Raw genomic sequence first — 22,659 nt, forward strand, 5'->3', positions numbered from 1 at the left:
TCTGTGCGAGTAGGAGACCATGCTGCAGTGTATTTGCTTAAGTGTGCATTCCATGTGGGATGTTAGGAGTACCTTCATTTTTTTTTCCAAGATTGTGCCATTAACTTGCATATAAATATATATATACACACATACAACATGCTTTATACATACTTTTATACACACATATATAATATGTGCCTTATTACTTTTTATTCAGCAGTGCCAGGGGGGAGACCAGCTTAGCTTGGTCCCTAGACAGAGTGCACATGTCAGCTTCAGTTATGTGCTGTTTAGGGGTATACACTTGAATAACTGCAGTGGCCACAACTTTACACGTGACTGCTAGGAGTTAAGCTTCTTTGAACGTCAAGCCTCGACAAAAGGTTTTTGTGAGGAACGATCAAATATTAACCACACTGATGGAAAGACTTCAGAACAGAAGGGCTGCGCAAATTAGATAAAAGGACTTGTAGAGATTTTAATGTAAATCGTCATTATTTCCCTTATGACAATGACAACTACATAAAACTTTAGGCAAAACATTTATTTTTCAACTTCTGTTGGTCATTTATTTATGCTTGTCTTTTCGCAGGGGAAGGAGGGGAGGGAGTTGCCAGCAGCTGAAATAAGCTCTCAAAAATCTTGTGTTCATCTAATCTGAAGATATCAAACCCTGACTAACCAGGTCACTTGTGATACAGAAAATCACTTGCTTTCTACCTACATGTCTTTCAAGTAAGATTTTCAGCCAAATTCGTATTTTTTCAGCAAAATGCCTGCTCAGCCCATCAATTTTCCATTCTGGATTTCATTACAAATATTTAATGCAAAATACATCAGATTGCATGACTTGCATCATACCAATCTTCTCCCTGAAAAGATATACTCTGAACGAAGACTTGTTAATAATACTTGAATATTACTTCAGACGCATAGACAATAGATGAGCTGTATAGATAGGTAACATTCTTTCAATTAACAAGTTAATTTTAGAACATATAGACATGCATAACAAAAAGGCAGGCAGCATTTTCTACGGATGCTATCAGCTAGCATTGTCTCTGTTTTGTGTTAATTAAAATACAGCTTCCATGTTGTATGGATATACTCTTTTTAACATTCAGGACAAGAGGGTCTGAACCCAACCAGCTGGACTGCACCAAGCCCCAAGAGCCAACTGGCCCATGTGATCTCCTCAGGTGCATGCAGAACCCTGTATCAAGCAAGCAACTAAATGGTCTTTGCGCCCCACAATGTGCTAACGCGCTGAAAAGCAGATACAATCCCAAAGGAATAAGCATTTTGAAGTGATAATTTCTTGCCCACTAACTCTTGCTGAAGTCATTTAAATTTAAAGCACTATAAAGCACAGATCAAGCTCAAGGTCTTAGGTACTTCTGAAGAACATGCAAAACTTTTTTTTTTTTTGAAAAAAATCCTTTTTGTTTTAAATCTAACCTTGAAATTTCAGCATAGGTAACACCTCTTTACAACAATTTTACAACAAATATTTGCAAAAAAGAAACAAACACAATTTTGTTTTCAATTCTGAAACTGAAAACCAGAGGGACTCAGCTGAAGTGTCCTGCATCAACTGATATCTGCACTCTCAGCTGGCAGAGTTCTGCCATAGCCAAAGTCCCTTTGGTCCTGGTCAATCCCAGCAGCCCACTCCCTTGCACCACCGCTGGACAGCACGAACTACAAAAGGGTAACAGCAGCTCAGGAGCTCAAGCCCCACCTCAGGCCTTCAAGGAAAAGAGTTCATGCAAGGGTGATGTTGATTTGCAGCTACTTCCATATGCAGATATATCCACAACACAGCTCCCACCTTTCCAAAGCACATCAGTATTGCTAATGTGCCTCCTGCACTCACCTATAAAGTTGTGCTTTCTCTTAGATGTTTTGGGGAGAACACCTTAACTCATGAGCATGCATGCCCATGTACACACATACGCTGTTTTCTATCCAAGAACTGCATAGAGCATCTGTTGATGCAATAGGAGGTAAATCCCTTGGGGGTCAAGTTTAACACACCTGTTTGGTAGGCTAAACACCACCGTAACTCTCAGAACAGACACTCTTCCCACAGGGTACTTCATACTCCTTGGGGCTGATGTTCAGCCTCACAGCCTCTCCTGGGTGCCACCGAGCAGGATGCAGGCACTCAGAGACAGCCAGGGGCCTTCACAGGTCCCCTAGGATCAAGCATTGCTACTCTCCATCCTCTCTTTTGGGCACATGCCAACTAAAATGGTGGCTGAATCAGTCACACAGTCCCTGAGCTCCCTCATTTGGGAACTCTACCCCAAAATAACAGGCTTTTTACTTCACCAGGAAYGCCAGTGTTTGTTCAGAGTTCAGTAGAACTGCCACAATAAACACAGTGCTTTAAGCCACTTACACAAATTAGGACAGAATTAAACTTTTGTCAGCTACAGAGTCAATTGGATTTAGCTGAAAAACTATTTCTGATCTCCACACATAAGCACAAGACAGAAAGAAGCAGAAGAGCCACTCCTAGCTTACTCAGACAAACGAAGAGAATAGCATATTTCAACACAGTAATGAAAAGCAATGAAGAGCATGAATAGAAATCTATACTTGTCATGAGATTTCAGGCCTTGCATAATGCAAACACATGTAATATTATTTTTGGCTACTGAAAACAAAATAGCACAGATGCTGTAAAAAGCAAGTGGCCAGACAACTGAACTCCTATAACTATTTTTGATGTGTAAATAACTGGCCATGTATTTCTTGTGCAGTCCAGGATTAGATCTTTTTCACTACAAGATACAATACCCTATGTTTTTGCAGTCATCTGTCACAGTCATACTGAAAGACAGTTTAAGAATAAGGTTTATTTACCTATAAYAGCATTGTCTGAACAACCTCAAAGAATATCTGTACACTAGAGCCAACACTTCTCCCTTAGTTGAAGCTCACGTTGTTTTGACACTGTGTTTAACTGGGTATTGCATTGGTAAAATGTATTATTCCTTCAGTAAAAGCCATAAGCTCTGCAGTGAGATCTAAAAAAGCACTGCAGCACTCCTGTTTTGAGTGGAATTTCACTTGCACTATTGCAGCAAAACATCTCATACCAGTTCCTTAAAAAGCAAACAAAACCAAAAAGCAGTGAGATGGTTACAAACCATCTCTGCTACTTCTGCTTTCTAAAGATTTACTAGTGCCAAATCTTGACATCTCTGGAAAGACCAGAAAAGCAGAACCAATATTAACCTGTATAAGACTTTACATTTTGTCTACACTGTGCAGCTTACAGCTGCATCAGCTTGTGGTATGTGAGCTAGGTCATTTTGAAGTCATCTGGGTTCTTCTGCGCTACAATGCACTAAGCAGCACGGACAAGCTCATAAGTGGCACATATTTCACAACTGCAAAGTAGGGCAGGAGGTCTGATGCTCTGGTTCAGTCTCACGTTTCCGATGCAGAGTCAATGCAGTAGTCATAACTGCATTGGTTCCTTCCTTTACGAACAAATCTTATAAAATGTGACGGAGTTCCAGACTCAAGAGAGCCACAGATTTCACCCTAGAAGCCTGTAACATTTCTAGGAAAACGTTATCACAAAAAAAAGAAAATGATTCAGCAAATTATATCCAATTCAATACTATTATCCTTGCTCTGGAATTCACCGGGGGAAGGCAAGGGTTAAAAGTGCCTTAGAAACATTTAACAATTCTATACAAAATTTTGTACAGAACTTTTCAACAAGGTTTTCACACCATCACTCAGCTGAGATGGAAGGGGATTTTTGTTCCCTTCAGTGATACATATGCCCCCCTTTATGTATGTCATATTATTAGATTTAACACTTAAAATTGGAAATAGGGGCTCTTTGTGGCTGAGAAGCAAGAAATTACCACATACTGCTACATTGTCAGAATCAGAATCCTTATGACTCATCTCATTTCTTATACCTTCATAAGATGCTTTAAATGCAAACAGTTTTAGGACATACGGATAACCCTTTTACAAGGCAAATGATTTATTATACTATCATGAACTTTTACAGCGCTGCTACTGGTTTTAGAGGAAGTTTTACCTTGTATTTCATTTAGATCAGGACTGTACCCAAATCTTCTGCTTGGAATACTTTTTGTAGTTCAGCAATGAATGTGGAAAAATATGCATGTCACATACCTTAGTATTTTGCCCTGACACATTACTGAAGAACATTAATTACTAAAACTAAACTTTTATGATGGAACTTTGACGAGATTAAACACAAAAATCAAAGCTGTTTTTCTGAGCCCCAAAAGCAGAATTACAGTCAATTTTCATTTTACTGCCTCAACATCCATCAAATAAAATCCCTGCGTTCACAGATACTATCGGATAAAACAACAAGGAAATCATGGAAAAAGTAYCCTGCCACAGCATCAAGAGCTTGGGCCTTTGAAGAGGAACATCTCAGAGTTTGCACTGCTGATTTTGCTCCGTTTGATCTACCAATTATATCTGGCACAGAAGTATTCGCTTACCCCTGACAAAACACTCTTCTGTTTGCGTTCTCTTGGCTAGGCTGTCATAACGCCCTCTCGATTTCAGCATCTCTGAGAGCACAGCTCAGAAAGTCAGACCTAATTTAATCTTGTACCAGCCAAGACAGGCTGCCTAGTCAGAGTCAGGGAAAAGCAACAGCAAGCTAGAATAAAAAACTCCTCCTGCACCCTTCCCACATCCCTTCCTCCCCCAACTTTCCATAGCTCAAGTATCCGGTCACAGTTTAAAACTACTTCACCAAAATGGACAAATCCCAGAGAAAGGGCTAATGAAAGGGGAAAAAGTGCTAATGAAAGTACCCATTCTTTATGGCTCAACATTTTGGACCACTTCAGGTAACATTAGATGCGTGAAGTTTGGACGGGAGCGTAAAGTACTTTCTTATTATATAAACTTGACTCTGAAGATACAGGTTCTAGAAATTCACACAGTGATTTCAAAAAGCATTTAGAGTAACATGTGGATGTATGATAAAATTCATCCCTATTCAACACRCAAAGTTTTGCTTAAGCCTAAGCAAATGCTTAAACTCAGTTAACTGCAGTCAATTTTGATTAAACATAAGAAAAATCACTGTCCCGAGATGCTTTCTTGAAAACATAGCAAGACCCATCTAACAATACCTCATTTCAGATACTATATAAAATATCYGGCTGTAATACAGAAATAAGGAAGCAAACCTAGCTGATGCAATTCATAGTAAATACACCTCTCATATGCTGCTTCGCTGGTATCACTACATAGAAAATTGAGACASTAACTAATAAATATTTTTCACAATGTTAACAGTTACTTTTCTGTTCATTACGTACCCTGTCATTCCTCTGAAAACTGTTTCTCAGCAAAGGTATGAAGAAAAAGTTAACTTAGGTCACAGGAACCTCTCCTCCTAGCCTGAAACTCTACAGCAAAGATCTAAAAGATAAATTAAATGCATTGGACAGTAACAGTTTAGAAAGTGATATCTGAATGGCACAATTTTTACTTTTTTTAATTATTATTTTTTTAAATATGCATAGAAAGATGTTAGTATAGAAGAAGGCTAAAAGCTGCGCACCAAAGAACCACAGTCAAAGAACACTGAATTGGCTGTACTGAATGGAATAAGCCTCCCCCCCCCCCTTTTTTTTAAATAAGCAATGGCCAGCAGTTGATACTCACAGGAAGGCATGCGTGGTGCGGCACTCCTGTCTACAGACTCTCTGAGGTTCCAGTGGTTTAGTGCAATAAACCTAAAGGTGGCTTCCAAACCATTTTATTTAGTATCCTGCAATGGAACCATCTTTCATAAAAACTGACTAATTTTAACTCCTTTATAATTTGACTTCTTTAATGTAGTGTGGTAATGTGTTCTGCAATTTAATAATGCATTCCACAGAGAATTCCTTCCTTTCATTCATTTTAAACGTTCTCCTGTTTTCACTGGAAACCCATCTGGTCCTTATTATGAAACAGAGGGAATTCTCATTCCCTAATTGCATTTCTGTATTATCTAGGGTCTAATATGCTTTCATCACACCCTTTTCAAGCAGCAATCCTATTATGTTTCCCCTCGCGTGCAGGCTGCTCCACACCTTTGAACACTCCTGTTGTCCTTCTCGAGGTGTTATCAGTTTTAGCGTGACCTTTGCGAGACAGGGTAACCAGAGCTGCACGCAGCATTTGAGACGGGGACGTCCACTTGAGTAATGAGGTTGTCTGTTTTGCTCCCCATTACCTTCCTAAGAATTCCTAAGATTTATTTGCCTTTTTGACTGCCACTAGGCATTTGACTGCTGTTTTCAGAGAAATAGCCACAATAGATCCAAGATCTCTTTCCAGAGTGGTAAAAACTGTGAAAGCATATATATTCTGCACAGAAACACACACCAAGTAAGTATATTGCAGCAGTAAACATTTCCCGACAGCCCCACAATGACAAGTTAGTAAAACATCTAGGAAAACTGTCATACCAGATCAAAACACCAAGCGACCGCTGCGTATTTACCCACCCCGATGTCCATTTCCCAAATAATAATGATTATTTGTAAAAGCACGCAGAGAGAACTCCTTTCACTTTTGATAGTCTAAAAACAGGATGGCCGAGAAACACACATCCCGTTTGGCCAGCAGCCAAAAAGCAGTCACCAAACAGAGCGCAGGTAAGTCCTGATCAGCCAGAGGCAAGTCGCCCCAGAACGCTCTTCCCACCACGCCTCGCGCACGCTGCGGCTGGCTGCCTGCATAGCCACGAGTCGCATATTGCGCTCGGACTGGCCAAACAGAAACAGCCCCCCGACGCACCCACGGGGCAAATAAGCTGCTTTGTCAGCTCTACGAAGCCTACAGGTCATCAGTCTTGCAAGGCTAATTTAGAGCTTAAACCACAGTCCCTGAAAAATCACTGCAGGTCTCTGCATCTAGCATGCAAGATTTTGAGCTTTGGGTCCTTTGAGGGCATCACAGGAAAAAGCTGGGTAGAGATTTCCATACAACCCTTCTCTTAACCAACACAGGCCACGTGAATACGCAAGGGTGTGCACATCCATGCCCTGACTGGATGCTCATGCATCCAGGCTGCAGAAGTAATTTCTCTTATCTTCACCTGTATCTTTAATAAACACCTCCAAACCTAGGGAGGTAACAGTAACACATTACACAACAGGCATAACTATTAACACACACTTAGGTGCATTAGAGAGCAAGCATGTGTGCATTTGTTAAAAACATAGGAAGATAAAATATATTCTGCAGAAATGCAGAACAATGAAATTCTTCCTAAACTGAATAACTACAAATAAGTATGACTCTGTTCCTTTAAAAGTCTGAGCTATGTTTAAACCCATCTTTTTCAGAAAACATGGTGAACATTTTTACCTGTCTCAGTGAAAACAAACAACATATTATAAGGCCCCAGAAGTTATTTCCTTGCCAGGTTTTTCTATTTGTGTTTCCTGATTGTCTAGGTGTTTTTTCATTTGCACCCAATTGAGCACTGCTACATCACTGGTTCCTTTGTACTGAGCCACTCATCTGCTGCAATAACTTCTTTGTTTTCCAGTCGGCGATTCCATCTCCAAGCATCTATCATCCCGTTTTGCTACTTTATTCAATTTTACAAACTTGTCACTGCAAATTATTTGCACAAATGGAGAGTGAATTCTCTTTACATTAGCCTTCCCTCTCCTTAACAGGCCCGCTCCAATGACACGCTTGGCAAAGCTGGGGCAAACGGTGGGGCTCATAGTGGAAAGGACCAGCACAAGAGCAAACAGCAGTTAACAAACACCAGCATTTGAGGAGCTCTCTACACCAGCAAAAGCTTCTACTTTTTGTAGAAACCATAGGAGACCGAGAAATCTCACCTTCCCCTTAACCATCTTGGAAAAATGCTTCCTTAACATATTTTATAATCCACTCTTACAGCATAAACCCCCCTTCTACACATTTAATTTAAAGGAGAGAAAAATAATAAAGTGGGATACTGTCATTTGAAATAAGTGAAAAATACCACTGCTGTAGCAAACAACTATTGACCCTGTTTTTAACACCAAAAATGCACAATCTTATGCACAAGCACAATCTTAGCAGGAGCTAAAGGGTCAACTATACATCGACTATAATCTTCTTGCCTTCAAATTCTGCTCATCAGYTGAAGCATTCCTATTAAACGGCCTTTATATACTCTTTAACTCAAAAAATGCACAAAAAGGTCGTTTAAATTCTCTAAGTGGATAATATCAAAAAAAGTGTCTTAGGTCCAAGAACATAAAATTTCAGGTTTGTTCCATAATGTTAACCTCTTGCACTTCCCTACATCTGTTTTGCATATCTTACACTTTCCAAGCAGTGCAAAAACTCATACTCTTTAACAAGTGTAGCTGGAGGCCTAGCAGATACTTGCCACCTCCAGCCAGCTTTTTAACCTCAGCTGTGTATTAGCCTGGGTTTCCAGGAGTTTGAAATACTTTAATTCTTCATTTCTATTCTCAGAAGTCTGAATTGTTCTACATCCAAAGTTCAGGAAGGCCAAAAGATACCTCCGAGCAATGYAATTTGTATGCTTGTTTTTCCTTATTGAAATAGCATCTCAAGAGCACTCAGTTCAACTCGCACATTGCCCATCAGGGTCAGCCTGATTCAAATCGGAACAACTGATGATATTCCTGTACTTGGCTCAACACCACTTCAAAAATGAAAGGATGACAGATAAAAAGAAAATAACCTATGTCTTTCAGAGGCTTCATTTATCAGCGACATCTGACGAAGGACGGCCTGAAGAGTTAGCCAGGCTTTGCAGCTACCTGGCTCGCAGGCGATACTGTCCGCACAGGCTGCAGGGTTGCGGAACCAGCCCTCTGGAAAAATCCCACTCGGAGCAGCCCGAGCCAAACAGAGGCAGGCTGAGCCATGGCTCCTCTGCAGTGAGCCATGGCGACTGTACAGCCCAGGTCCCAAGTCAGCTTCCCGTATTTACAAGCCACATAAAATAAAAAATATATGATTTTGGAGGTTCCAGATGTTGTACAATACAATGGCAATCATTTGCAGCTGTGAGGTGCATCACTAAAAGCAAACTGACACAGTTATATATTTAACTCATTGGAGTCTTTGGACACTTGTAGCAATCTGTCTCACATTAACATTACAAAATGAATGATTCTGTGAATAAACCTTATAAGTCTTGATCACATTAATTCTGGTCAGTGGTTTTCCATCTTGCAAGATCATTTGCCAGCAGAGGGACAAGACAGCGGAAACTTCACACAAACTGTTACACAGCAAATGTCAACTTGTTTTACTTAGCTACCTTTCCCAAAAGCCTTAGCAGTCGCCCCTAGTCCCCCCCACCCGCCCGCCCAAAGATCTGCAGACAGTTGACTGAAAAATCACCAGGGTAAGTTTCTTTTTAGTTTCGGGAAATGACAGGGAAGGAAGAGAGGTACCTGACAACAACAGTCATAAGATGAACGCACGGTTATGGGGTCTACGGTGCTGAAGTGGAGAAGTTCAAGTGAAATCACATACAAGAATCATTTTGATTATTAAACTAGTTTGTCTTGAAGAGTCTTTCATTTCAGTATCCCAAAGTTTGTAATATTTGGAATAAATCTCACATGAACAATGTTTATAATAATATTTAGAATATATATCTATAAAGTATGTGCAATACTTAACAGTTTTAAACTATAGCTTTAGAATTACAGCTTGAAGACAGTTCCAGTACAAAGCCATACAGAAATATAAACACACACACTCGTCATTATCGTTCTGCCACTGGGCACACTAGCATATTTTAAACCTCTCAGTAAATAAGGGAAGATCTTGCTGAACCATTGCTTCTTTATTCTGTTCAAGCAGTTTCAGTTGAGACACTGCACTGCCTATAGCAGAGCAGAAATCTGTTACATTTAGTTATCAAAGAAAAAGCAGAAAAAGCTATTCAGTGTTGATCCGCACAAGTATAAACTTAGACCAACACTTCTAGAACTCAAACTCTTTCAGAAACTTGTGACTTCAGGAGTCTAGTTAGAGCTACCTCCAAAAGCAGATAACAGACTGGAGAGAAGCACTTCACACATTTTTATAATGAGATTTTCCATACAAAGCGTGTCGGTGACAATCTTAAGGCCAGGTTCACTAGGAGTCTCTGGAGAAATTACCAGCTCACTGCAGCTTGCAAACGCTCCCAGAGAAATAACCCGGGCAGCAGCAGCTGCCCTGGGCCACCATGCACAAGACAGGACCAGTCACCGGCACACAGGCTGCAGGGTCACATCCTCCCTTCCTGCAGTTGCCACACAAGCAGCCCATTTGTATCTGCTGCCCACACCTTTTCCACCCAGAGATGGGACTTTCAGCAACGACGGCAGTTAAACATCATAGCAGACAGGGGAAAAGGCACTTGCCACTGTTCTGGCTCTTTAAAATAAGATCAAATACTTGACTAAAAGATAAATTTTCTTCTCCTCTGCGGGGGCGGGGGAATCAGTGGCTGCTGCATGCAGGTGGTCAGATGAGATGCTCATCAAAGCCTTGCTGACATTATAACATGCAGATCATGGTTTCCCTTCTGGCCTCTGCAGCAAGAATCTTGAACTCAGTAATACTTATATCCCCCCAAATGAGCTATGTAAAATTCACCATCATTTGCACATAAGCTGTCAATCATCACTTGGTAAAATCAGGTAGAATTTCATTAAAGAAAAAAAAAAAAAACACAACACACTAATACTTTCTCCTTTAAATAAACCTGCCATCTTTAATACACTAGCTGTTTTTAAGGGCAGACAGAGATCATTCTAGTCATCTAGTCTGACCTGCTGCATYGTATAGCTATGAAATGTTATCAAGCGACTCTTGCATCGTATCTAGAGAATGAGATGCACCATGTGCTCAGCTTCACTGAGCCAACATTTTATCACTGCTTACCCCTTCAAAAATTTTCTTTTATTCTCTTATTCTCAAGTTTCTAACTTCAGGTTCTCYGTTTTGTAAGGGCTTTGTCTACAAGAGTCCAGAGCTCTTTACTATCAGAAATACCTTCTCCCAAGTCATTACACAAAGGCTATGATGCACTTTTTTAATCAAAAAAACTCTTTAGTTTCTTAGAGCAACAGAAACTTATCAGATGTCAAATCATTCTAGCAGCTCTTTACTGAATAGTGACTTGCCCATATCCTTTCTGAAGCCCACACGACTGAGCAGCACGCTGCTGCAAACCTGCTTACACCAACACAGTGCAACTCCTTCTCCATTACTCAATATGCTGCTCTCAGCTGCTACAAATCTCTGAGCTTATATGCAGAAATCATAGAAAGCAACGACCCACACTGTTTACTAAATCACAACTCCTCACACACACACTCCTATCTGATGGATGTCTGATAGACAATCTACCTTCCTAGAAATATGAGCTCACATCACTGCATATGATAGCAGAACAAAAATGCTTTTGCAACATCTGCAAGGCTTATCTAATATTATCCCAAGATCCAAATCCTTACTCAGCACATTTGTAGAATGTTCCCAGATAATTTAGATGAAAATAACTTCTCTACAGTTGTTGAAGTTTTGCATATAATGTAGAATGATTATAGCCAATAAATAGAACAAAGTTAATTCTTAGTAAACATTAAAATTAGTTTTTTTAATGAAATCTTTTTTTTTTTTTAAATCTTGTTGATATTATCCCTACCTGAGCTGTGCAGAACTCATTACTAGGACACAAGTAATCTCTGATATCAAAGATGCCACTCTGTTTACATGAGCAAAGATCATAACATTATAGCTAAGTCTCACATTTTCTAAAATTCAGTTGATCATTTATTTTTATTTTTAAACAATTCCCCCCCCCTTCTTTGCTGCTATATTAAAAACCATCCATGTCCAATGAAGCTGCAGTTGGTTGGTGCCCTCCTGAGATGAAAATCATAAGTAGGGTGTTATATACTAATCTGCATCTTAATTATTGAAAACATATGGAGGTATTTTCCCCACTGTTAATCAGGATTTATGCATTTCTAGACTTGAAATACTGATTAGCTTCATCTTTTAGTAACACTAGCACCCATCAATCAGAGGCAAACTATGTTAAGCAAGAAAAGTGCCAAACTCACTTCGTCCATAATTATCAAGGACGTGAACAGAAACTCTAGTCTATGGGATGATCAAAGACATCCAAGACCTCAGAGAAAAGGTTGCATGTTCCTAGAATGTATAGTCACAACTCAGCAGGTCTGCATACACTAATTAGGATACAGCACAGGAAAAGGTCAACGTCAGACAATACAAAGAGAATTAATACACAGCGACCTTGCCGTTTTCTTTGATTACTTGTACACTGCCAGAGAGGAATTTTTATATACTCCATTTCATTCATATTCATTTTGTCAGACATCTCTTGTAGAAAAAGTGTTAATCCCAAGATGCATTTATTCATCAGAAGGAAAACTGTCTGAAAAATTGAGTTGTATGTTAAGGAACGCACGGGGGTGCTTTGAAAGAGCCCTGAAAGATGCATCTTGTAAGAGATGTTGGGCAAGTCTTTGGAGAGTACAACCAYACCTCTCCCAGGCACTGCATTTCAGTGGTTCCGACTATCACTTTCCTCACACGCAGGAGCACCACTGACGATGGGAGCTTTATCTCTGAAAAGACGTACACTCCTCACAACTGTAGCACTGAAATGCATAACAAATCCAAGCGCAGGCTTTCTCATACAGAAATATCAGCCACTGCTGAACTCAATAACATAAAAATCACAAGAAAGTCCATTTTTCAAAAGCATTCTTTTCTATTTTCTCTTGATGTTTCTTGAAGAAAATAAGAGTCTTGTAGATTTGGATATAAATATATAGTTTATCAGTAATAGAACAAAGTAGTACAGGCAATACTGGAAAGGTCTTGGTGTCTTTAAGTTTTCACTCTCTCCTGCTCTCTCTCTCAAAAAAAATAATAATAAAAAAAMCCCACAAGCAAAAAACAACTTTTCACCACCTGAATAGCATGAGACATGCAATGCCATGGCCATAAGTTCAACAGAAGCCAAAATACCCAGCAAGGAGTCACATTCTGAATAGGAGACCCACACTCGGGACTGGCCACAAGGGGAATCTATATTTAAGCTTCCAGGTAGCCATCAATTTCTGCATTTAGCAATTCAGTACAATGAGTACATTTCAATTCAAGTACTGATCATTTTTTGTTTAAGAGCCTAACACAGAAAAGCCCCAAAAGAAAAGCTGCTTCAATTTTCAATCAATTCGAGTTAATTGGAGGAGGCAAATCCTGTTCCCTAAATTTCATTGTAAGCTTGTTCTGAGTTTGGTTATTTATTAATCCTCCTTTTGGTCACGATTTAGATTATGCTTTTCAACATCCATCTCTTCTTCCTATTTTTCATTCACATTTCTAATAACTCTCAATACCCTCTTGTGTTATTTAACTATCTTCCCCCGTATTGAAGCTGGTTCAGTACCTCCATAGAATTTAGTTAATATTCTTTATTTTCTAGGTTATTAACAAAGACATTAAATATTAGACCAGAGCTAATATTATTCCCTGGTTAGGCATTTCCCAGAGCTCAGCCATATCCATTTAGCATTATTCTTTGYTTATAGATGCTCTGCCAGTTTTTAGATCATATGGCAGCATCTCCATCACAATCAATTTGAATTAATTTTTCAAGAAAGATTTCATGAAACAGTATCAAATGCTTTACTAAAGTACAAATATATTACATTTCCTGCGTTCCCTCATACACCAAATTTGTATTTCTATCAGAAAGGTAATCATTTGATATGCCTTTCATGCCATAACTTTCATATTTTCTAGCCAAAACATTCATCACACTGTGCTTGCAAAATGCAGAATCATTGTACATGCAAATCTGAAAAGTAATAGTTTTGTGGTCCCAGAAGTGGAGCGAATCTTAGCTGTGTGAGCACAGACCGAACTCATTTAAATCTGATCTCCCACATAAGATAGCTAACCCCTCATTGTGATTCAGCATATACACAAATAAATAGAGGGTGATTAAGCTCTCTTTGATACAATTTGTACAACTTCAAATAGCTTCAAATGCAAAGCACAGAGCTGCATGCAATCGACTTCAATCCCCACTTGGCTCTGCATCCTGTTAAATCTATACAACAAATTGGTCTCTTAATGAACACACACGCACACCAGCTACAGTTTTATCCTCCCAAAGCTGGACATTATGGCTACTTCTGAGGTCAAGCTGTGAAAACAGTGGAATTAAGACACAAATTATGGATGATTGTTCTCATCTGTTGGCCTCTTTCATTCTTGGCTTTGAAGGTGCATGTTAAAATGGCCAGGGAATCGCCCTCACTCAGCTTGTACCCAGAGACTCCTTCTTTGATTCAAATATATTTAGAGGTATGCATATATTTATTTTTCAGCAGGTATTTGGCACTATGAAAATGATGGGCTACAACCCACTGGACAAATGCAGAGATTGACTGCAGCTGAGTAAAGTTTTCATCAATACATTCCCCCACTGGCCTTCCCAGTTACACCAGTATAGACCATCTTATTTGGGCAGCTGCATAAACAATACAAGCCAAAGCTTATTGTTTCCAAAGAGCAACCAACTTTTGCCTGAGCAACACGAGTTGGGTCTCCTGTCACTAACAGCTCCATTAACTGTGAAACAGACCCCCAGGTGGGATAGATGGGTATAAATTACCAGCTCTACATGCTATAGTTTTCAATAAAAATAAAAAAGCAAAATAGTTGGTAAGAATACAGTTCCCTCTGTTTTGCCACAGCACTCTGGGCTCTCTAACCCACTGCACTCTGGCTGCTTCTCCATGAGCACTGGAGTCGCATGTCCCAAGCAAGAGGATCACCTCAGACACACCGGTGGGGGACACGCTCTTTGGGAGAAGCAGAAGTCCACACTAACACATGCAAAGTGCATCCTGATATGTCAGGTACTCACTGCMGTGGAATTAAAATAAAAACAAACAAAAAAGACTTAAAATGCTTGATGAACTTCAATATAGATTCCTCTTAAGTCATAGACTGAGCCATGCCCAACCACTCTGCAACCAGGACAGCAATTTCACCCAAATAATAACCTACCAGAGCGTCTCTCTCTTGCTTTTAGTGCTGTGAAGCCCTCGGGGAGCATTTTTCCTGGCACACTGCTGGGCACTGGGAGTCATTTGCCCTCTTTGGTGTGCGGCTGCCAGGCTAGCACCAGAARAGGCGGCTCGCTCCTCGCAGCCCCCTTTGCGAGGGCGCTTCAGGACACCTTCTCCCACAGCAAATTCTGCTCCCCGACTGGCTGCGGGTATTACTTGCTGGATGGCACACTTCACTCTGTGCACGCTGTCACGCGATCAGCTGCTATTCCCCTCGTGTACAGGTGGCAGGCTCCAAATGGCGATGCCGGACTACTTTACTCTTCGGCGATAGGCTGAATTTGACATCACTGCTGAAGAGCTCCTCCGAGCGCGGTCCGGCGCTGCGCCCCGGCGGGTGGCGTTCCCAGGCCAGGCGGTGCGCTGCTGCCCTTGCGAGAGGGCTTTCTGCGACTGCTCCAAGAGGAACGCCTGGAAACACTTCTTAAACTACAAACACCCCAATCTGTCTCATGCATATGATTCCATTTTTTCTGCTTTTAAAATACCCACTGACTTTACCTTTAACATTGTCAAAGTACAAAAGATTGAGAAAGATGACAACAAAAAAAATATTTCATATGCTTGGCAGTGGTATCAGGCCTGAATAGAGGTGTGTCTAAGCAGAAAAAATCTGTGTAAGCACACTCTGCCAGTCAAAGAAAAAAAGCAAAAAAAAACACGAGAAAAACCACACAAGCGAAACACTAGCTGTACTCAGCAGGATTAATAATATTATAATTAAGGCACTTAAATTGAATTCTGTTTAAATCACAATGAGAATTCCCCATTAAACAAATTCAAAAAATTTACTATTTTTAAGATTTTTCTCTCTCTACTGCCAGGTTTTTTTTTTAATTTTTTGTTCTTTTTTTGTTGAGGTTTCTCCTTTAATCCTCAGATCACTAAAAAACAAACTACATAAAAATGCTTCTAGTCTTAATTTTATGYCTGTTGTTCAACGAAGCACCCAAGATGTAGCAAGCATGATCAGCATAGAAACAAAGCAGGCTGGCAAACAGACTGGGCAGTAAATAGCTCATAACAACTTGAATATAGTCCAGTCACTCCTTGTTTAGGCATTTTTTGAGTTCAGCAGCTGAAGAGCAGAAATGCAACCGTCAGGTATAATCTGGGTCAGCGCTCCATAAACACTCTTATATCACCTGCCAACACACCTGAGAGTCCTTTGCTCCCCAGCCCTTGCTGCTGGAGGCCTCTTACCCCCAACTGCCTCCCTGCCCTTACAGCTACAGCGCTGCCGCACCACTTTACTGGATACTACTGGATATTTGACTTCCAAAGAGATTTCACTCACAGTGGGAAAAAATCAGTGGGACACAGAGTATGAGAACACTATTACTCACCATACTTCAACACAGACTTCAAAGGGGTAAATCCTAAGGAGTAAATCCTATTCCAAATACTGTAGACAGCATTAAAACTACTGAATTTCTAAGGGGGGGGGGGGGGAGAGGGCGGGAATTCAAAAAACCTGCCTAGAGATGTTTACAACAGATTTTGTATACAGTTCTCCTCCCTCCCCCCCAACCCATTTCAATGGTACCAAAGCCTTGGAAGAAAGAAAGAAAACAGGAAAAACCCTCCAGCTCTGCGATAGTCTCCCCCCAGCTTGGCAGGGCACAGTAGCTACTCAGTCTTCCCCAGCGCTCCTCCAGCTCTGTCTGTTCATCGTGGCGCAAGCAATATCACTCCAATATTTTCCTTTRCCATCGCAGCTCTAATTTTAGCAGTGGGGATATACCAATAGCACTGCTTCTGAATCTAACACTTGCGATTATCCTTCCTGTTCCACCCTGCAACACCACTTTAGTACAGCGTTGTGTATTACGCATGCAGCATCCAGGGTGATGGAGCTAACAGAAAGCAGTTATCCACAGGAGCAGCTTAAAAAATTTACTGGCCTAATGCAGACAAATTCCCTAAGTGTAAATAGACTGTGCAATGGCATTTGATACCGTACATGAGAATTGAAGGAGTGTGATAAACATCAAGAGAAAGAGGAAACAAAATACATGCACTGCTGATAGATGCTAAAAAAGCAGAAGCATGTCCTATTCAGAACACAAAAAAGACTGAAGGTATCACTGCATCAGGGCTCAGTGGATGGATTTATACTCCTTCAACGCACACTCTCCCACAAACACACGCTCATTTACCCCATGTGCAATGTCACGGTTATCTTTGCAAAAATTGCCAGAAGTGTCACAGGAAGTAATGCCCCACAGAAGATAAAAGAAAAAAAATGGAGAAAACTTTAACAGTCTAAAGCATAAAGTGGGTCCCCAAAAAGGCAAGGTTTGGGAATTGCTTCAATTAATTTTTTGTTTAGTTTTGTTCAAAGCAATGCTCCACATGAGGTAACATCACACTGCTGTCCAGTGCTGCAACGACATATGGCCACAGAGTCATGCCTTATGATAATTTGGCAGTTTCCAACCCTTGTTTCTAATCTTTGAAAAATGCAAGTCATTTTCATAAGCTGTAGCAGCACCTGAGACTCAGTCATACTGTGTTCTGCCGTTCTTCCCTGTCTCTTCAGACGTGTACTTTGCAGCACCTCCGTCACCAGTTCCCCCCTCGTGGGAAGTGAACTATTCCTGTTTTCATTTCTCCTGTTGAACAAATCAGCAGAGGGTGACCTTTGAGGTGTAATTACTGTAGCTCTGTAATTCAGTTCTAAATGCAGATCAAAGTATAACCTTGCACTCATCTTAGGAGGAGTATTATTTTCCACCATACTTGTTTTCTTTTCTGTTGTSCTGTTAAATTAAGAATAATGGCTAAAATATGTCTAAATCCATACATTGCTGAAAAATGCTCGAGTTTAAGCCAATTAAAAGTGGCCTGAGTGGATCCTCTTTTCTCCCCCAGCAGCGTAACAAACCATTATTGCTCTTATTCCTTATGTAGACAATGTCTTTAAATACTTCTACAATATGGAGAAAACAGCTACTGCTAAGCCTGATTTTCACCCTGTGCTTTTCTTTAGATGATACTGTTTTTCCTGGTACTGTACTGACATGTTTACCCTAAAATCAGTACAAGTTCCATTTACTTCATAAACGTCCCTCTCATTTTCTATTACATCCTTTCATTCTTTGCTTCTAAAAGGATTACTTTGAGCTCACCACCTTGTTATCTACGTATACTGGACATGTTCTATTGGTCCTTGCAAATTCATGCTGCACACTGCAATTTTTCCTTTTTTTCCAAAGGCTGACAGTTAACCTGACTTTCAGCTCCAAATACCTTTCTGCTCTAGGTTTTCTTTAAGTATTTGCAATTTTCTACTACATCCACAGCATCAGAGCACTGCCCATCCTTTATTTTGGCTTGGGTAACTGCCAATTGGCAAAATCTAAGCATGTTACCAAACATGAATTCCAGATTTTCCAGGAATCCAGTATTATATTGTTGCAGATACAAACCACAGCCTGGTTTCTTCGCAAGGATGCATTGCTAGAGAATCTCACAGCTCATTAAATTTTTAGCCTAGCTTTTTGCCTTTAATTCTTCTGTTTCTTACTCTTCAAGCTTTCTGTAATATGTTTTGCTCATTTGCCTTCTTGGCCCAAGTTAACTTAAAACTGCTAAAAATAGAGAGTTTCAAAAGCTGCTCATACTCTCATTAAAGCTCTGCTACTGTCTTCCCATTTGAGTCACTCGTGGCTTCAGAAGAAATGCAAAGCACCTTCTAAACCTCCTCCAGTTGCTTTATACATTTTCAAAGGAGGTTCAGTTCCAGTGAGATATTTCAGTTTCCTCGCTCGTTCACAGTCTGCTCACCTCGCAGTTGCAGTCACCGCTCAGACCCGTGAATCGGGAAGGAGCCTGCTTTGCTTCCTCCCCAGCGGGGTCGCTGCCCGATGAGCTCCCCGCGCAGCCGCCCATCGCCAAGCCCCGAGAGGTTCGCGTCCTGGCAGGGGATGAGCAGCCCGGAGCTCAAGCCTATCGCCAGCAGCAGCGGAGAGAAACGGAGGGCGTTCCCAGCACCACCAAGCTTGCTTGCACACAGAAGCGGTGCATTTCAAAAACAAACAAATAAAAACCAAGGCTTATCCATTTAAGGACTGATGTTTCATGCAGATACCGCTGAGAAATTTAAGAGACAAACACAAGGAGAACCCAATCGATGGCTTTGGCCCCCAACAGCACAGCAATGCAGAGTTGCAAACCTCCTTCATCTCTGTCTTAATTAGAGCTGGGAACAAGTTGGTCAGAGCCAGCTGACACCTCCTCGTTGGCACGTGGTCACTTATGTGAAGGGAGCTGTTAGTCTCATTACAGTTTCTAGTACGTTATACTCAGCGCGTCAATAGTTACCAGCAGCACTGCAACACGTGGAAGGTAAGTTAAATGCTGGAAAGCTCTGGCCTCTGAGCAGCCCTCTCTCCACAAAAAGCATCCTATCCGAGTGGGAAAACACTGCTGGATACAGTAATAGCGACACAGACAGTAACAGATTCGATTCTGTTTTGATGGCAATCCAGAATCTCTATCAGGAAATTAATTCATGCTAAAGAAAAAGAAATAAATCTACTCTTTTTAAGAGGTCGCTTCATAATTAATTATACTCTGGCTTTTAAAGCATTTTACAGAGTGCAGTTCTCTCCCTCTCACTAATATAATTATCTCACAAACTGCATTTTATGGCAAGTCTGAATTGAGAAGTCTAGCCTGGAAAGCCAATAGTGTGAACACTTCCATATGAAGCTTCAGTAGGTGTTTATAGCAAATATTGGCAAAAGCAGGTAATAAAATACTACACAGCCTTGAGACAAAAATTAATGAGACAATAACAGTAAGAAATTAAGAAGCTGGCGTGTACTCTATTCCAACAGCAGCAGCAACATGAGCAGTTGTCTCCTGGTGCTGGTTTTCATACCGACTGTGAAGTTGCAGATCTCAGTCAGGTGTCTGAATTTTTGTGCCCAATTCCCTACCGCAGGGCTCTTCAGCTGCCACCTCTGGGGCCCAGGCACCGCCAAACTGCCCCAGGCCTGTGGGCAGCCCTGCGCACCCCCGGGCGCCCCCGCACCCCGCCAGCTCGCAGCCCCAGAGACCCACTACTGCCGCCTTCCCCCAGGGTGCTGGGGGGAGGAGAGGGGCACTCGGCTACGCAGGGGACCGCGGAGGCTTTTCGCTTCCGAGAGAGCTACGTACWTGGCTACCGGCACCCGTGTTTTCCATCTTCCTCCTCCTCCCTGCCTGTTCAGTATTTGCTCGCTAACTCATTCAGCTGGCCAGGTGGCTCCCCCCCTTCCCAAAAACGCAATTCTGCTCTCCCCCTCAAAAGGGGGATTCTGCTCCAAMCTATACATATCACATGAAGGAGTAAACTGACATTTTGCTTTTTCTCAGAAAGGCACAACGAAGCACTTCAATGAGAGTTCAAGTTAAATCTTTGAGAAATTCAAGGCAGATGCTCTTAATCTGAATTCTGTCCCTCCTCCACCTTATTTCAAAAAGCCTTCCCTGCTCTGCAGTTTCAAACAAATTAGAAATAATGAGACTGAAAATAGATTTTTCATTCTACAGGAAATTCTGACATTTCAGATTTGTTCTGCTTTAAAAGAAACAAAAGACTAAAGCTAAGGCTACTAAATCATGTTCATTTTGTATTATTAAAGAGTCTCATGTAAAATAGTAAATCAAAGTCTCAAACATGAAATATTATCTAAATTAGTTTTAAAACATACATGTTGTAATAAAAACAATGAAAGTGAAACAAAACAACCTGACATTAATCAAAACAACTGGATACAATCAAGACAAAAATGAAAACACTTTTTCATCAAAATAGAAAGATTCTCACAATGGATTTTACCAAAACTGCATTCTCCCAAAAGAAAATGCTGTGGTAGTTTTTGGTTTTGATTTTCTCTCCAAGCCAGCTTAACAAGTATACTAAAGGACACTCTCCACTGTTTCTGGCACAACTCATCAAGAATGCCTCAAAGATACAATAAATACCTTCTGCCACCGTTCTGCAGACAGAGAGGCACCACGTAGTTTTGAAAAGCCTCAAGGTAATATTCAGATTTCAGGGTATTATTCCACATCCTTAACAAGTAAAAGTTACTACATTTAAAATAAGTGACATTCATCTGGGCCAAATTCAGTCCTATCAAGATATACATCATAGAGCTCGGCACATACAAACACTGATTTTAGCCTTGGTGCCTATGTCTTGGCCTTCACCATTTAGAGTACTGAATGGCTTCTATGCAAATACTCCATAGCAATAAACTTTTAATCTGCAACTTCCTATCTGCATCCTCCACTTGTTAGTGGCTGATTTAACCAACAAGGTATGCCAGAAATTTGTGGGCACTTTTTTTTTCCCCTCCATGATTGAAACCAGCATAAAATACTTCAACAGACATTTATTTTATGTGAAAATTACTTCATTGAAAAAGTCAACTTTTATACTGTTTCTTGGCCATATCAAATTGTGCATTTCCGAGAACATCCTCAATGCAAAATAAAATTTAAGGCTCTCTTTAGAGATTTTATTCAYTGATGACAGTATCAGCCATATCTGAGTCAGAGATCCATCAAACTATAGAGTCCTCTACTTCAAACGGCCCAGAAGCCAGGTAAAGGCTTCCTACAAGTTGCTCCCCACATGCTCAGTTATGCGGATACTCTCTCCAAGACACTCCAGTGATGTTTCTGTGCACGGAAGATTTTACAGACTGCACTACAAGAGACCCTTGGATTAGAAACAGAAAAGCTGTTGGGCAACATAAATCGCTTCATGACTCACTGAGCTCCTCCTGGCTTCCTTCTCACAGACCAAAGCTTACTCACGATCCTCACCCTCACAGACCAAAGGGAAAAATAACCAAACTCATTCCTAGGTTCTGATAAAAACAGAACAGTCGCATGGATTTCCGTTTAAGGAAAGAAGTCTAGAAGGTTTTAGAACCTTGTCTGTCTCATGGTGTTTTAATTAGATTGCTCTTGCAGTCTGACCTCAGGTCAAGCTGATATATGGTTTTGCCCTTTACGGCCCCATCAGTAGAATTCAACAGTTCTTGCAGAGATGAATGGGGTACTAGCTGGAATACAGATTTGATACCTTAAGGCTTTTTTTTTTTTTTTTTTAATGTTTTTCTCTTTTGCTTGCAATGATCATGAAAAGTTTGTCAGTGAAGGATGCTAGGCAGCAGACTGATTTCTACAAAGAGATCAGTATTTTGAGGGGTGCAGCAACACAAACACAAAGATTTTGGAAGTGGCAAACCTACAAGGCACAAACACTATACATTGTGCTGTCCATTCAGTATTAGTTTATACTGAACTAGTGTCATCTGAATGTCACAATAAAGCAGCTAGTATATATATCCTGTAACTGCAGACATTGAACTTTGGGATGGCCAACTGTCCTTGGCCAGGTCAAAGCTCCGATTCCATGAATCTGCCTTATTGCAATTATTCTTAGCCAGGAGAGGTATGGGGTATACGTGCTGGCAGTTCACATMTA

The 22,659-nt window shown here is 40.7% G+C and overlaps 1 protein-coding gene across 1 annotated transcript in view; it reads right to left on the bottom strand.

The window, feature by feature from the left end:
* Positions 1–22,659, bottom strand: part of GRID1 (glutamate ionotropic receptor delta type subunit 1) — a 555,021-nt gene that overhangs the window by 342,181 nt on the left and 190,181 nt on the right. The window lies entirely within an intron of this gene.

This window comes from Apteryx rowi, unplaced genomic scaffold (genome assembly GCF_003343035.1).
Source record: "Apteryx rowi isolate R43461 unplaced genomic scaffold, aptRow1 scaffold_30, whole genome shotgun sequence".
NCBI classification, from domain to species: Eukaryota; Metazoa; Chordata; class Aves; order Apterygiformes; family Apterygidae; genus Apteryx; species Apteryx rowi.